This window comes from Lissotriton vulgaris, chromosome 4_1 (genome assembly GCF_964263255.1).
Source record: "Lissotriton vulgaris chromosome 4_1, aLisVul1.2, whole genome shotgun sequence".
NCBI lineage: Eukaryota > Metazoa > Chordata > Amphibia > Caudata > Salamandridae > Lissotriton > Lissotriton vulgaris.
This window is the reverse complement of record NC_141691.1, coordinates 821,793,134-821,811,367: the sequence shown is the minus strand read 5'-3', so window position 1 is coordinate 821,811,367 and position 18,234 is coordinate 821,793,134. Positions and strand designations below refer to the sequence as shown.

Here is an 18,234-nt window from a genome sequence, read left to right as displayed (position 1 = left end):
ATCTGGACGGTGCCTAACTCCCGAGCACGAGCTTGCCACTGATTGGCTGGTAACGCTTCTAATCAGGAAGTGTCCTCTGATTGGTTACTAACACTTCAAACCAGGAAATGTTATCAGCCATCTTGTGCCTTGCATCGAGTGAAAATATAAAAAAAAGGTCCTGGGGGCAATTTAATATACCAGAGCTCTGTTTGTGCGAGATACATCTATCACGCTGCATCTCCCCACATCGGCAGGTAAGGAACCCTCTTTCCCCATCAACAGCATACCTCCAACAACCTTCTTGGGCACGCAAGTCTCCCTCTGCAAACCATTTGTCGGCTTACAGCTCTTCAGATGCGAGTTCTCGGGCCCACAGTTGTATCTGTGAAGCCAAGACTGGAAATATACTGCAGGTCTCTCTCTGCGAGACAGGCTCTTCACGCTCCCTCTCCCCACATTACTGTTCCGGAGCTATCCCTTTGGAAGCCGACGCCGGCACCTTTCCCTATACCAGTCGGCCCGCAGGTGTTCCTCTCCAAGCTGGCCCACATCTCTTCCTCTGCGAACTGATGGGCCGCGGTTCTCTCTTCATCTATGAGCCAGCCCGCTGGCTGGTAAGTCCGTGAGAAAAGATGCAATGGAGGCAACGATCATGCAGATTGGAAACCCAACACTGCTCTGACATCCCACAGCAGGATCTCCTTGAGCACTATCTCCCCTCACCTCCACCCCACCCCCCACAAACAAATGTGACAGTCACGTTAGGGTATCCGGAACGTAAAAAATTGAGTATTGTTGTACAATTGATAAGAAGATGCTTGTGAGATTGGACAAATACGAATCTTAGTCATGTATGGATTTACATATAAAACATTTTATTAAAACAAAACAACATCAATTAAAACTATGCACATCCATGTCATGTCATTGCTGGACCACTTGGGAATCACAGCCTGCAAGAGGAAAAGAAAGATAAGATTGTGCGTCATGGGTCCAGCAAAGGAGAAAGAAAGAAAGAGTGAGAGATAGGATGTGAGAGAGAAAGAAAGAAAGAGTGAGAGAGAGAGTGAAAAAGACAGAGAAAGAGAGAAACAGTGAGAGAGAGAAAGAGAGAAAGGGTGAGATACAAGGAAGAGAGAAAGAGAGAACCAGTGAGAGTGGGAGGAAGAGAGAGAGAAGAAGAAAGAAAGAGTGAGAGGAAGACAGAGAAAGAAAGAAAGAGTAAGATACAAGGGAAAGAGAGAGAGAGAAACAGTGTGAGGGAGAGGAAAAGAGAGAGGGAAAGAGTCCGAGAAGTAGAGAGAGACAAAGAGTTAGCGAGAGGAAGAGAAAGAAAGAAGGAATACGAAAGAGACAGAGAAAGAGAGAACGTGTAAGAGAGAAAGGAAGAGAGGAGAGGGAGTGTTAACACCGGAGAAAATCTTCGCAGCTCACCTTTGTGCCACGGGTGTGTCTCTAACCACATGCCGGGATATAGTGCACCCTCAAGTTTAGTCGTCTGAAAGAAAGTATAGAATTATTAATTGTAGAGTACATACAATTGCATACGCCTAATTCTCTGTTTCTCCAATGTGCACTCAAGCTGCTGCACCCTATCCACTCCCACTGATAGGAGGTGTCTGTGTGCTCTTGTGTGCCCAGGCTGCTGCACACTATCAAATCCCACTGGCCAGAGGTGACTGCCTGCTACTGTGGAAAGAAGCCTCTCTGCTCACCTTTTTCCACCGCCATATGTGTAAGAGGGTGCACCATGAGCCGAAGCAACCTTCAGGATGTCCACGCATCATCGCAGGTTCTACACACGTTCAGCTGTGGTGATCTTGGGGGGACGCCGTTTCGTGAATCACAGCCTGTTAGATAAAAAGCAATATAAGATTGTGCATCATGCGTCCAGCAAAGGAGAGAGAGAGAGAGAGAGAGAAAGAGTGAGAGGAAGACAGAGAGAAAAAGAAAGACAGAGTGCAAGGAAGAGAGAAAGAGAGAAACAGTGAGAGTGAGAGGAAGAGAGAGAGAAAAAGAAGGAAAGCATGAGAGGAAGAAAGAGAGAAAGAGTGAGAGAGACAAAGAGAAAGAAACAGTGAGAGAGGAAGAGAGAGAGAGAGAGAACGAGAGAGAGGAAGAGAGAGAGAAAGAGGAAGAGAGAGGAAGAGAGAGAAAGAAAGAGTGAGAGGAAGACAGAGTGAAAAAGAAAGACAGAGTGCGAGGAAGAGAGAAAGAGTGAGAGTAAGAGGAAGAGAGAGAGAAAAAGAAGGAAAGAGTGAGAGGAAGAAAGAGAGAAAGAGTGAGAGAGACAAAGAGAAAGAAACAGTGAGAGAGGAAGAGAGAGATAAAGAGTAAGAGAGAGGAAGAGAGAGCAAGAGTGAGAGAAAGGAAGAGAGAGAGAGAAAGATTGAGAGTGAGGAACAGAGAGAGAGAACGAGTGAGAGAGAGGAAGACAGAGAAACAGAGAAAGAGACAGATACAAGGAAGAGAGAAAGAGAGAAACAGTTTACTAGAGGAAGAAACAGAGAAACAATGTGAGAGAGAGGAAGAGAGAGAGAGAGAAAGAGTGGGAGAGAGGAACAGAGAGAATGAAAGAATGAGAGAGAGAGGAAGAGACAGAGAAAGAGAGAAAGTGTGAGAGAGAGAGGGAAAGGAAGAGATGGAGAGGGAGTGTTGACACTGGAGAAAATCTTTGCAGCTCACCTTTCTGCCACCGGGGTGTCTCCAACCACGTACCGGGATATAGTGCACCCTCAAGTTTTTTAGTAATTGCAGAGTACATACAACTGCACACGCATAAATCTCTGTTTCGCACCTGCGCACCAAGGTTGCAGAGCCCCATCCACTCCCACTGCCCGGAGGTGACTGCCCGCACCTGCGCAAACAAGCCTCTCTGCTCACTTTACGCCACTGGCATGTGTCAAAGAGGATCCACCACGTGCCGAAGCAACCTCCTCACCCATTGTGTCCTTTGGGTGAAGCACAGCTCAAATTCAGGATGAGTGTTGTTTGCAGGATGGCTATGCATAATTGCAGGCCTGCTAGAAAAAAAGCAAAATAAGATTGTGCGTCATGCGTCCATCAAAGGAGAGAGAAAGAGAAAGAAAGAGAAAGAGAAAGAAATAGTGAGAGGAAGACAGAGAAAAAAAGAAAGAGTGAGAGGAAGACAAGGAGAAAGAGAGAAACAGTGAGAGTGAGAGGAAGAGAGAGAGAAGAAGAAAGAAATAGTGAGAGGAAGACAGAGAGAAAGAGTGAGAGAGACAAAGAGAGAGAGAAACAGTGAGAGAGAGGAAGACAGAGAGAGAGAGAAAGAGTGTGAGAAAGAGGACGAAAGGGAGAAAGGGAGAAACAGTGTGAGAGGAAGAGAGAGAGAAAGACTGTAAAGGAGAAAAAGGAAGAGATGAAGTTAGACAGTGAGTGCCCATACTGTGGACAAAACCCTCACAGCTCACCTTTATGCCACTGCTGTGTCTCCAACCACATGCTTGGACCTAGTGGAGCCCTCAAGCTCCCACATTTGAAACATAGTACAGAGTTAGTAATGGTAGAGTATATACGACTGCGTACGCTTAAATCGCTGTGCATCCAGGCTGCTGCACCCCATCCACTCCCGCTGCCCAGACATATTTGTCCACCACTGCACACCCAGGCCTCACCGCTTACCTTTTCACAGACAAGTCACCCTCCACATCATGCAGCTGCTCTCCGCGAACCAACAAGTCTTACATTTGGTGCTGCGTCTTAATTTTTCCATGGCAGACGACATATTGGTGCACCTATCATCATCACAGGTTCCACACCCGCTCAGTCCTTGCAGTGCTACTAACTAAGTGACCAGTGAGGCCACACACGTGGCGGTAGGGCCCCCTGTTCAATGGCTCAGGCCTACATGAGGTGTCCAGACCACTGGGACTGGCCATCACAGTGCATACAGTGGGAGTAATTCTAAAATGGTGTAGATCATGTGCTCCCAGTCTTTTTTAGTGGTACGTTCACGTGTCCTGTGATGCCTATGCTGAATTGGTGTGATGTGGGTGTATACCAGCCGTGAGGGAGTGGATGTGGCATACTGACAACTAGACCTGTGACCAGCAGATCACTACAATGAAATCTGGGCCATGTAGCATTGTTGTCCTTCCCTGTAAGCGTAAGCAGTGTGGGCTGGCCTGGCGTATGCCAGTCCTGCATGAGGCTGTGAAGAATGACTCCGGAACTATGGGCGTGTCTCCATCGTGAGCTGTATGAGGAATCAACTGATGCAGCACTGTTGCCAGCTTGGGCTAGATCACGCACAATTGGGCTATATTTTTCCCAGTTGTGCGGTCAAATGTTGGTGTGTGCTAGTTGCCAGATTATAAATATATATACAGCGCTCCAGCAAAGTAGTATGTCAAAGCGCTTTATTAGACAAATATTTACTTGGCAGCCTGCTGCAACATCAATTCCAATGCATTCACCGCCTGCTTGACGATTTTGCTGCCCCTCCTTCCTTAAAGTAATATTATTAGGCTACTTTGGGCTACTTTTTCTTTGGCTTTAGGCTAGAGAATGCTTAAAAATTCAGGTGCTGCCGTCACCCAGGTCACAAGTGTCAATGTGTCACTCTGTGAGCCAAGTCCCACAACATGGCCAACATGGAGGGTACGGCGAATCACTGATCCTGCATTCATCCCTAGTTCCACACAAGAAAGATGGTGGAGATGACACATCTATGTGGATGTGAATGTTTATTGCACATTCAGTAGAGTATTGCAGCTGTAGCAATACAGGGCCATGCAAAGCCCAAATTTCAGTTTTTTGGCACATGAAGGACAGCCAGTTAGAGACAAGCTCATTGTCGGAGTTAGGCTGCGCAAACATATGTACTTATACAATCACTCCGCCAATCAGCACGCACTTATAAATTCACTACACACTTTCCAGACTGATACAGGCATTCACACAGTTTAGTCACTAACCCATGAATTTGGTAAGACATATTTAATCACTCAGTTATACAGTCAGTATACACCTACTGAATCCTCCATCCACACACTTATACACCCACTTATTCTTCAATATACCTTGGCCAATATATTTAGAAAACATATTTAAACTTTACAGAAACACACAATCACTGGATAATATCATCAGTGATGTCATCAGTGCTTTCATTTGAGATGTGATCATTGATGTAATCAGTGATGTCACTGACCATGTCATGAATGATGTAATATGTGACGTCATCAGCAGAGTATTTAGGGGCATGAGTTATAGTTAGCTCAACTAACTATAACGGACAATTTCTATGATTTTGTATAAGTGAAATGTGCAACTAACTATAACGCCTATAAAACCTATGGTTTTGTCAGTGTAAAATGAGATGCGTGGGCAGCACCAAATTACAAGCATGATCCCAGCTACCCGGTGGCTAGACACTTCAAACATGTGCACAATAATAACTTGAAAGAACTGAGTTAATATGTTGTTGACACTGTGCCTAGATCAATCAGGGGAGGAAACAGGGAGAAGAAGCTCAGACAACTGGAGTCATACTATATTCTATCTCTTGACAATTAGATGCCTAATGGTCTGAATAATGGGGACGAATTGCACTACTTTTTATAACTGCGTTGTGTATATATATATTATGAACTGTATCTATTTATTATTTTACCTTTCTACTTTTTTACTCCATTTTTATTCCATGGTTTTAGTCCGTTTTTTAGACGATGTTTTTTCATGGGTTTTATCTGGAATTTTCCGGTTTTACCTTTGATTTTACCAGTCTTTTTAACGGGGCTTTGGCTGGGGATATTGGTGGGGGTTAAATTGTAGGAAGGTAACTTTTAACTGTGTACATAATTCCTCTTTTGACATCATGTTCTTCGTAAGGGTCTCCCACAAATGAATGGTATCATTTTTAGCACTGGCTAAAAAATTAGGAGTAACCCATGTAAGTGAATAAGTGAATGTCATGATATGTACATTTGTCTGTCTCCCACTGGACTCACTTTATACACAATTAATTTTGCACTAGCGAATTTTATTATTAGAAATGATTATGATTAATAAGCATCAAATAGGCTTTTCTAATTTATTTGGTTATAATAAGTTAAGGTGCATTATTAATTGGTGATGAATTAAGATTGTCTTTTATGATTTCTTGCACTTGCACTTTATTTTTTCGCGTATTTATTTGAGACATTGCATAATGTAAAGCCCGACATACAATAAATACTAATTGTATATGCATGCTGTTGGAAGTATTTCTTCTATTTCTAATGCATTGGAATAGGAAGAGAGAAAGGAGGAGAAAAAAAGCGGACATTGTATGTGTTTTTTCACCATTTGCACTTGTATTTATTGCTGATTGGCCCAGAGCATGCCATGTGATCAAGACAGAGTTCCACTGTCGAAACGCGCCATGCCAGGCACTCGCCATCACAAAATGCTGCTGATTTTATGGCAATAAACTGCACTTGAACTCTACTTAACTATGGCGAAAGATCGAATGGGATCATTTGTATGAAAGTCGGAATAATGGTATAATTCAATAATTTTATTGTCTATACTCATTTGATGCAAAAAAACGGTTTGACTTTGCTATGTGTGAGCCGATCTTTGGCTGAATTATGAATAATCTTCATAATTTGAAGAATAACTTTATTGTTCACACATATCTGGTGTCAGTTAGACACGTATTAGGCATACAATTTATGAGCTGATTTCTTGCCAGATCGCAAGTATAGCACGGGAAAGACAATTTTTTCAGTCTTAATGCATTCGCATATATAACAAAAATGTGGTTATATTTATAGGATCGATTATGTTTTGAATAGAACGCCATAAATTATAATTGGGAATTGTATGACAATGTGATATTATTTGTGTTGGATTGCAAATATACGTTGTAAGATGGCGGACAAATTAAGAACGTCCTCCTGTGGGTCCACACTGTCCTCTTTTGATTACACCAATGTTAATGAATTAAAAGACGGCTACCTGCGGTGTTCTGGTAACACCGAGGAAGGCAGACCACCGAAACGCTTTCGTTCGTGAAGTAAAAACCAAAATGGAACGCCACCCAAGAGTGATTATTCTTTCCTGAAGCGGGGAAATTTGAGCTGATATTTTTGTGGGACGCATCACCGCACTAGAGCACCCGTCCAGGAGTGATTCGTTGGGATGCATGTGGAGCTTGGAATATATATATATATATATATATATATATATATATATATATATATATATATATATATATATATATATATATATCGCATACAAGTTGTCCTGTCGCAGCGGGAGCGCTTGTCAGCCGGTGCCAGCGAAGGGACCAGGGCAGTGTCCCGTTTCATGAAATTCCAATGACTCGCTGCACACGCCTTGAAGTTGGTTGCAGTTTCTTTATTTCAAAACGTGACAATCACCTACGCGTTTCGAACCGTAGTTCGTGTTCACGGTAGCTTTCATGTGTGGTCCCTTCATTATTTCTATACATTTCGGCCTCTTAGCACGCCCCTAGTTGTTTGAGGCATGCTGGGACATGTAGTTTTGACTGATATTTTTGCCATCGCGTTTATATTGATGTCGTGGGTTTTTGCAGCATTGGGGCGGTGTTTAGCGTTACTGCATGTAAAAGCGTGTCCCCAGTTAGCTAGGACATATATATATATATATATATATATATATATATATATATATATATATATATACCACCACACTCGTTCAAAGGGATTGGCGATCCCGTCCTGGGCCCGCCGCTGCAAGAGGCCACTACAGCTTTGCGCCAAAAAACTTTCGCTGGAATATATATATATATATATATATATATATATATATATATATATATATATATATATATATATATATATATATATATATATATATATATATATATATATATATATATATATATGTGTGTGTATATATATATATATATATATATATATATATATATATATATATATATATATATATATATATATATATCAAAAGATTACCAGTCCTCGTAGTTAAGACCCTGTAACTCCAGTGTGGGTAAAGCACCCAAAAGTATCCAATCCACTGTTCAAAAAATTAAAGACACACAATCCAGTGCTGATTTAAGAAACAGGCATACATAGTTTTGCAAATTGAATCCTGTATAACACCAAAGATCAACCCAACGCATTTCATTGACATGCACACCTTGGTCACGGGTTGAGAAACACCACAGCATCAATCATCATAGAAATGATGAAAATGTGTAAACATAAACGACGGGCAGAGACTCAGCAGGTTATATATAATGCAAGCAATGTGGCAGCCATATTGCAGTATCATTAATGCATATTAAACACACTGGGCCATGCATATAAAGTTGCACATAGCAGACAGTCTGCCAACAATATAACATGTGAAAGGCAAACAAAATAATTTAACCTTCAGCATTTATGCACGCAAATCCAAATAAAATGCAAACAGTAATGTACACCCTCTAAAATAAAATAAAGGATTGTATAATGACCTTTACTGATCTACAATGTTGAAACCGTCTATATATCCTGCAGACAAAAAATTGTATTTGGTGACATTAACGTTTAATATATATGTGCTCCCTGATGAAGTCCTTGTTGAAGAGTAAAAATGCATTGGCTGATTTGGATGGTTCTATTTTGTGAAAAATAACACATTTTTTGAAGATTCACCACTACATTTTCTCATGTGTTTATGGACGAATGGAAGAATTTTTTGACCTGTCTGGATGGACTTTGTTGTGACTAAACTGTCTTTTTATTCTTAATAGTGATATTAATATAAGTCCCCTGTGATTATTTTAATAGCGCTCCCTACTGCAATTTTTCTTTTACAGTAACAATCTTGTGAGCAGCTGGGCCTTTTTTGCGTGCAGCACTGAATAGAAAGATTTGAGTATTAACACTTGTGTCATCATAGATGGCCTATAACTTCTATGTTTATGTTATGTTTTTTACATATTTGTTTTGATGTGTTTGTTAATACAGAGCCACTTCTCTTGAACTGAGACTTATTTTTGTGCTTGATCCACATGTGATTACATGCATTTACGAATACGGGCCTAAATCACAAACTGCACTTTGCAGAACATTTTGTAGTACTAATGTAGTGCTAAAAAACTTACTACAAAGTGTTATTCACAAACTGCACTTTTGTAGTAGCTTACACTTTTAAGTAAGTTAACTACTTCTTAGTATTTGCAAACAGCACCAGGAAATGGGTATGTTGCCTTTGAAGATGAAGATAGAAATTACAACTTTTAAGTATCTGTGCTTTCTAATGCCTGACCACCAATATCAAACTACCCTCTGAAGCGTCTAGCTTCTATTTCAATGAACCACAATGGGAGCAGCTCTGAGGAATTCTAACCTGAGAAGGGAGAGTGTTCAGTAAATCTCACACCACTCTCTCATACTTTGGTCCATTTTGAGAACATTTTGCAGAATTACACCCTCTAATGATTCTCATTTTGTCAGTCAGAAATCCATATCCATTCTACCTCACCAGGTTTTTGTGAATGACAGGATATAGACCTAAATATCATTGGCAAAATATTCACATAAAACTGTGGTTCAAAATATTAACACGAGGGGCATCCTTCACAAAGATAACTTACACTGTTGAGTAAGTTCATAACTTTTCAATAGTCAGAAATTGCACTTCTCTAGTATCTCACACGTTTGTAGTAACTTATACTTTTGAATTAAATCCAGCATTACACATGGCAAAAAACTGCTTCTGCAAGACCCTCCCATAAAAGATAATGGAGTTAGGGATTTACTGCAAAAGTGTAAGTTTACTACAAAAGTGTAAGTTTGTGCAGTTTGTGAATGGCACTTTGCAGTAGTTATGTAGTACTATTCTAGTACTACAAAACCTACTACAAAGTGCATTTTGTGTATCAAGCCCTCTATTTTCAAATATTTTTCCGGGATATTAATGGGAAAGCATTGCACAGAGTACAGCCTAGTTTCTGGCAGCCAGAGAAACAGAGCTCTTGGCACACACATTGCAATTACGTAATATTTGGAAAAGGATGATTAGAAATGTAAATGTAAAAAATGTGCAACATTGTTACACGTGAGGTCACTTATTAAGTTGAAACAAAAACAGAGACATATCAACAATGTTGGCCAACTTGACAATATTAAAAACATAGTCAGCATGTTCAAATTCCGTTAGAAGAATGAAGTATTGCAAGACAATATTACATTTGGAATACATTTCAACTGACTTGGAAGTTAAGTTGCAGTAGATGATGCAATAGAGTTGTATGTCAAGAGCAGAAAGAAATGAATCAGTATGGTTATCATACGCTGCAGTGAAGTGGTGGGAGTTATAATACAACGAGAAGAGTGACCTAGTAAGTCTGTATGAGGTGATGTGATCGAGTACAAAATAATGTTTTACTATGCCATTTATAGGCTAATATTTGTCCTCAATAGCCTGGAACTTCTTATTAAAATCCCACTGTGCGTTTGACCTAACAATTTCAAATGTGTCTGTACTAAGACAATGATCCATTCATTGAAGAAAATGGATGATTACTCTATATTTAATTATGAATTCTGAAACTTGATGCTCACATCTCGTTCTGTATGTATCCAGGCATCCACCCTTAATAAACGGTGGTGTTAAAATTCAGAAAGGCATGTGTTGGCTAACCAAGATCTGGTTTTACTTCCTTCTCATTCAGTGAGAAATTATTAATTGGAGTGTCCCTCTTCTCTTCACCTGCTGGTTGCTGGGCACTTGTCTTGTGGGCTGGCTCCCAATTCCTTTCTGAAGAAGTAAACAGAGACAAATCAATAAGCAGACCCACCTTGAAGCTTTTGCATCTTGAATATCAGAAACTGTAGTCCCACCCTTCGTCTATACTGTGTATCACATGGCAGTGCTCTGGAAGAACTAATTAACAACCTTTTTCTAACAAGGCCCTCGTTGAATTTCAATGGGAATCCCCGTTTCCACCCTCCTATATTTTAGTGTTTGGGTCTCTGACCTTCAGCCACAGGAATGTAGGCACCACCCCTGTCTGGGGAAGCTTCTCTGATAGGCCATCAGGCCATCTTATGCACATTAAATGAGGGGCATCAAAAATGGATCTCACTGGCCCCAGCACTCAGACTTATACTACATACAGCATCCAACTATCAGATGAGCTACATGTACTGCATATACACATATGTGGCATGCACATGGGATGTCAGTGCAAGGTTCTAGGGATTCACATAACAGTAGAACTTTACATTAGAGGAGTCATGCTGTACATGATTAATTCCCCATCTATGCATTCGCTACAGTTTAAGCCTTCCTCTGTGTTTCCCTTTTTCCTTCCCTTCTAGAATACCTGTGTAGATTCTAGCATGTGTGTTATATCAAAAGGAAACATTCTCACTTTTCTCTGATGTTGATGACACTTTGTGTGAGGCTGCACAGACTTCAGCTGGTTACATGTTGTCTGATATGGATGATTTTGTTCCTCATCCTGTTGTTGTTAATCGAAGGGAAGTGGGTGGTGGTGATGCCTGAGACTCAGGTGAAAATCATTTGAACACTTACAACTTATAGGAGTCCAGGAGTATAAGATGTTGCAGACCACCTGCTTATTTGAGTGATTACTGTTGTTGAGTATTATTGATTATCTTTGTTTTCTTTTTTCCGGTTGGCACTTATATCTTCATGATTGTTTGTATAGAGGAGGAAGATTTGTTGTACATGATTAATTCCCCATCTATGCATTCTCTACAGCCTTCCTTTGTTTGCCCTTTTTCCTTCCCTTCTAGAATACCTGTGTGTATACTAGCACATGTGTCAGACCATTCTATGTTTTGTCAGTTACTTGTCTGGTCAGCTGGCGAGGTGTTCATTTGGCTTGGCTAGTGGCTCAATAAAATCCATTAATTACTTACCTGGAGAAGTCTTCAAGTTGCCCATTATTTACAATAAGTCATTAGACTGCATTCTCTGACACAGAAAAAAAGATTACATCGAACTAAAGATCCACAAAACATGGTATGATGCCCCCACCCATTAATGTGTCCCTCCCCAGGCATGGAGATTAGACTTATGACTACTGCAAGGGAATCTGTAGTACACCCTGCTGGGTCGTAGACCAGGTTCTAGACTTCATATCACCAGGGGCATGCCTCGACTTCCACACATACGCTAGATGAGTGTGATGCTAAGGTCAAGCAAAAAGTCACAATATCAACTTCATATTCAGTCAGGCACTCATGGCAGGGGTAAAAACCTGTTTACAGTCAGTACATTCCCATCCCAACAGCTGCACAGCTAGTGTTCAGACATATGCATAAAACCAACTGGGCCAGCTGATGCTTATTCAGGAGTAGGTTTACCCTCTGTGTAAGTAACACTTATGTACATTCCTTATGCATTCAAGGGCCATCTGCATAAAACCAACTGGGCCAGCTGATGCTTATTCAGGAGTAGGTTTACCCTCTGTGTAAGTAATACTTATGTACATTCCTTATGCATTCAAGGGCCATCTGCAGACCTACATTCTCTTATGCAAGGTGGTGTTCCCAAAAGTAACACATGAGGCAAAAGCTGCTTCCACTCATCCATTCCTGTGCAGGGGAGGCTACTCTAAGATGTCAAAAAGGTTTTTACTTATTTTATTCGAGAGAAAAATGATGCCTCTATCATCAACATGTGTTTGAAAGAGTGTGTTTGCAGTATTCAATCATGGTATCGACATATTTAAACGGCATTGGGGTGTCACAGAGTAAATCCAAAATGGTTGAGATGGCTGGGCTGATACCAACAAAAGCAGCAACTATGCATCTTAGAAAGTAGAGCAAAGAGTGGAGTGAGCAGGAAAAAACAAGGCAGAGAATGTAAGAAAACAGCAGATACGGGCGTTTGAACAAGGAAATGAATCCAGATTCCTGCCAAAAGAATGCAGAGACCCTAATGCAAGTTCCCTGTTTGTGAAATGTGTTCTCTACATTAACTAAGTCACCAATGAGTCTAAGGAATTTTAAGATTTTCAGGAAATCTAGGAACGCCACTATAAATACTTGGTGTTGCAGGTTGGGCAGACGATTGTTCCTTGTAGTGACAACAGACCTCGATAAGGACTGTCTGATTGCCCAATTGTCAAATTGAGAGTATTTAGACACCAAAATGCTGAAAAGTTTGGAGTTAACGCTTCATGACAGTCACCTCTATCCTGGGAGAAAAAAAATCAAATGGCTACGAAGCCACATTGTTTGTTACCTTCACCATCAATTCTCTTCTGTCTTCCATCATAAATACAGCCTAGTAACAGTGACCATCCAAGCGACTGATGCAGGAAAAGAAAGATCCGTGTCCTTTCAACCTCCTTTATCTGGACTAGCCATGAACATAATAGGTAAACCAGAAATATCCAATGTCACTACCCAAATGATTAAATAATTCTTACAGGTAACATTAGTAGAAAACATCCTCAACAAAAAAAACATTATATATCAAATTGAGCTCAATTTGGACTGGGCCCTGTGCAGTGACATTGAACACCTACACATCAAGTATGGGACATTTTAATGGCCCTTTAGTGTCTCTCCCCCTTCATAGGTATTGGTGCAAACTCATTCATCTTCAACATATATGAGAATAATCACAAACACAACTGTTCATGCCAAAGTACCAGTCATGGGGCTTGTACTTATAAATGAAGGGCATATAGTCCACACCTACTGATCTTTCAGACCCCACCCTTGAGCATGCCTGAAATCCAAATTCTTATATATCAATCACCTAAACAAACTTCCCGCTGTGATTGTAATTAAATTATCTCCAGAATTAAAGAAATAAACTGGCCCCTTCCCTTCCAAAATTCAGTTTAAGACGCAATGCATAGTAATGGGTTCTTTTTCCAAGGCCCCCGGTTGAAGCATGAGTGAAACAAAAAATAAATGTCCCTAAAGTAAAAACTGTCAATCAAGAGCTGTATTGATCTTTTGATTTTCGGACATTATAAACATCTTGAGTAGCAGAATCCGCAGTCCTAATTAAGGCATCTGTGAGGTGCTAATAATCTGTAACACGTTCAATAGTATACTAGTTTAGGAGACAGGTATCCCTTATTGACAAAGACTCTGGGGAGAGTCTCTGTGGTTGCAGATACCTTACTTTAAAATAGACCTTTGTGACCTGACAATAAAAAACACCCCAGGTTTGCTTATGTTCAGAAAAATAACTAAAGACCACTGGGGTTTATGTACAAGGCCCTTGCGCCACTTATGCGTCATTTTTAACATGGGAAAAGGGACGCAAAAGTGGCGCAAGGGGCTTGTAAATCTGCCCCCACTACCTCTAATGATGAATTGCCTTGTTGCTCAACATGCAGATACATTGGTGGAACCCTGCTGAGGACAACAATCTGATTCTATATTTTGTGTCTATGACGCTCAGACTCTTGCATTGTTGTCCGTTGTCTATGTCTATGTGCGTATCTAGGAGACTGGAGTGTCTGCCAGCAGGGACCGTGTTCAGAAGTGGAGAAAGCGCCGAGGGCTGAGAGCTGCGCAGCGGTGAGGCAGGCTGAAGAGTGACAGACTTCAACTGCTGTGCTCAGACCCCATTATCTTGCTGCTGCCTCCTTATTCCTGCCCTCACCTTGATCGCCCGGGAGGGGCCGAGGCGTCAGCATGAAGGGGGGCTTTGATTTCGAGGAGTGCTTGAAGGACTCTCCCCGTTTCCGAGCCGCTTTGAAGGAGGTTGACGGTGATGTGACGGGACTGGAAGTGAAACTTGAGAAGCTGGTTAAGCTACGTAGTGGCATGATTGATGCAGGCAAGACCTTTTGTGCTGCCAACAAGCAATTTATGAGTGGCATGCGGGACCTGGCACAGTATTCGAGCAAGGATGCGGTGATTGAGTCTAGCTTGACCAAGTTTTCAGACTGCCTCCAAGAAATGATCAATTATCACACAATCCTGTTTGACGAAGCTCAGAGATCCATTCAAACACAGCTCCAGATATTTATTCAGGACGATCTTCGAAAATTCAAAGATGCAAAGAAGCAGTTTGATCAGGTCAGTAAAGAAAAAGAAAACGCTCTAGTTAAACATGCCCAAGTTCAAAGAACAAAACTGCACGAGGTGGAGGAGGCAACAAACATCTTAATCGCGAAAAGAAAGTGCTTCCAGCACATAGCTTTGGACAACTTCCTTCAAATCAATGTTCTTCAGTCAAGGCGGAGGACTGAAATTTTAAAATCAATGTTGTCCTTCATGAAGGCCCATCTCGGCTTCTTCCGCCAGGGCTACGATCTCTTCAGTGAACTTGAACCGCACATGGAAGAGCTTGGTTCACAGCTTGATCGGCTTGCTGTGGATGCAGCAAAGCAGAAGAGGGACATGGAACAAAAACACTCCACTATTCAGCAGAAGGATTTCAACAACGATGATCTCGGACTTCAATACAATGTTGATACTGCTAATGGCATTGTAGTGGAAGGATATCTCTTTAAAAGGGCCACTAATGCCTTTAAAACTTGGAACAGGCGCTGGTTCTCAATACAAAACAACCAACTGGTATATCAGAAAAAAATGAAGGATAACCCCACAGTGGTTGTCGAAGATTTAGGGCTCTGCACAGTTAAACACCTTGAAGACATAGAAGGACGTTTCTGCTTTGAAGTAGTCACACCAACAAAGAGCCGCATGCTACAGGCTGACTCAGAAAAGCTGCGACAGGCATGGATTAAAGCTGTCCAAACCGGCATTGCTATAGCATATAGAGAGAAGAGTGATGAGACGGAGAAGCTGGATAAGAAATCTCCACCTTCCACAGGAAGTCTGGACTCTGGCAGCAAGGTGGAAGAAAAATTAGTTCAAGGTGAAAGTGCCTTACAGCGGATCCAGTGTATCGCTGGAAACTCGGTCTGCTGCGATTGTGGTATGGCGGATCCGCGATGGGCCAGCATCAACCTTGGAATTATCCTGTGCTTTGAGTGTTCTGGGATACACACGAGTCTTGGTGTGCACATTTCAAAAGTAAGGTCATTAACGTTAGATACATGGGAGCCTGAAGTACTAAAGCTGATGTGTGAACTGGGAAATGAAGTTATTAATCGAATATATGAAGCTAAATCGAAAACCCTTGGAGTAAAGAAGCCAGACAATGAAAGTTCAAGAGTGGAAAAGGAGGCATATATCAGAGCAAAGTACATGGAAAAGAGGTTTGTGAACCAGGACTGCGTTGCTGCACACCCTACTGATGGACAGAAAAGGCCTTATTCCCAGTGCAAGAACGAAGACCTCAGTGGTTCTGAGAAGTCCCTGGCATCACAGGATCACTTCTCAACATCTGCCAGAAGTTCAGTGAAAAGCAATGACAGTGTATTCCACTTCAGTTCAGAAGGCATTCGAGAACTTCTCGCCTCTTTTGTACCTTCAAACAGTTTGCATCAACCAGTCCTAGAAGTCGAGAAGCAAGATTCTTCAGTATTTCAGGATTCGAAAAAGTTTCATCCAGGGCTGCACCTTTATCGAGCTGCGCATGAGAAAAGCCTTCCTGATATGGCAAAAGCATTGGCACATGGCGCAGATGTTAACTGGGTGAATGCTGAGGAAAACAACGCAACACCCCTCATTCAGGCTGTGCATGGGGGCTCTTTGGTCACTTGTGAGTTCCTGCTGCAGAATGGTGCCAATGTTAATCACATGGACCTGCATGGCAGAGGACCCCTGCATCATGCAACTGTTTTAGGGCACACCGGGCAAGTCTGCTTATTTCTGAAGCGTGGGGCAAATCAGCACACCAAAGATGAAGAAGGAAAATGCCCCTTGACTATTGCACTTGAAGCTGCAAATGCTGATATTGTAACCCTGTTGCGAGTGGCAAGAATGAATGAGGAGATGCAGGAATCTGAAGGACTACATGGACAGCCAGGTGATGAGACCTACCAGGGCGTAATCCGTGATTTTTCACACATGGCATCCAATAATCCTGAGAAATTAAACCGTTTCCAGATGTCCGATACACCAAAGTTTTCAAAGATGTAGAGGAGAAAAGTGCACCCTTATCCTCACCCACACCTGGTGCTTCCTGAGTAAAGTGCCTGGTCCCTGGCTCTTTGCCTGACTTGGGAACATTAGTTTAAGTACCGAACAGTCTGGAACCTCCTACAGAATTTGATTGACACACTGAATATAGGGTCCTTTATATACAGAAAGACACCACAGGGCACCAGAAATATGGATACCTCAGCATCCAGTCTAGCAAAGTGCTCCTTGGTTCAAATGTATCAAGTTACCACATGTTCCTACTGTCATGTATTTCACCTTGTGGTACCTCAGCGGAAGGATACACAGATTTGAAGTCTTCTCATTGTAAATCCTAAGTGAAGCAGATGCCATGCTATGTAGTGTATGTCAATTCTGGTGTCTGTTTTCCATGTAAAACACACACCTGTGCATGTTCTAAAATTGTTTATACTGTTATTATAGACGGCAGCTTTTGAATATCTAATTGTAGTTGTCATGTCCTAGTCAACAATGACTAGCTTGCCATTTCAATTTCTTAGTTTCAATAATAGAGGTATCAGTTTTAAAAGATACACTTGGCACATGGTAAATGGGCACCATGTAGCGTTCTCGTTTATGAATTTATTTACCCATTTTTTTAATTCTTTAATATTGTGAACGGTATGGAAAGTACGAGGTTTTCAGAATCCTTGCTAGCATCTTACTTGGATATAATGAATGTAATTCTTGGAACCAAATCAAGAAATTGCCAGGTGCATGTATATCCAAATAGTGCAAATTCAATTGAGTCACTTATCAGGTGCACATACATTCTAGTTCATCTGTACAGTGCTCATTGTAACATATTCGATTTTTCCCAAAACATTGCACTCCATGCACCTTCTCTTGAAGCATCTCTAGTAGCAACAGCCTTTCTTCGTACCAATGTCATTTTGTTCGCCCATTAAATGCAAGTCAAGTCTTACACAAAAAAATGTAAATAAATTAGAACTGAATTTTACCATTTTTAAAAAGGTATAGCAAGGTTCTTCCAACTCGAAGGGAAATGTTATGCAAACAAATGTATGTAAATAGTTTACTTCTTGAAGAGACCGAAATAAATAAAAACTTTTTGTTTTGAAACAGTAATTTCCAAAAATAATATTAATTTATTAAGTTCAAACTGGTAATTATGAGCCTTTATGTGGTATACGATTTGCAAAGAGTGGCGAGTTTCGTGTTGATTTCTACACTTTTAAAGCACTTAGGCATAGTTAATTCGCTGCATGAATTT

At 41.2% G+C, this 18,234-nt stretch overlaps 1 pseudogene; it reads left to right on the top strand.

Annotated features, from left to right (window-relative positions):
- Positions 1–14,618: 14,618 nt before the first annotated feature.
- On the top strand, positions 14,619–16,979 carry LOC147722629 (arf-GAP with coiled-coil, ANK repeat and PH domain-containing protein 2 pseudogene; annotated as a pseudogene).
- The last annotated feature ends 1,255 nt before the right edge of the window (positions 16,980–18,234 follow it).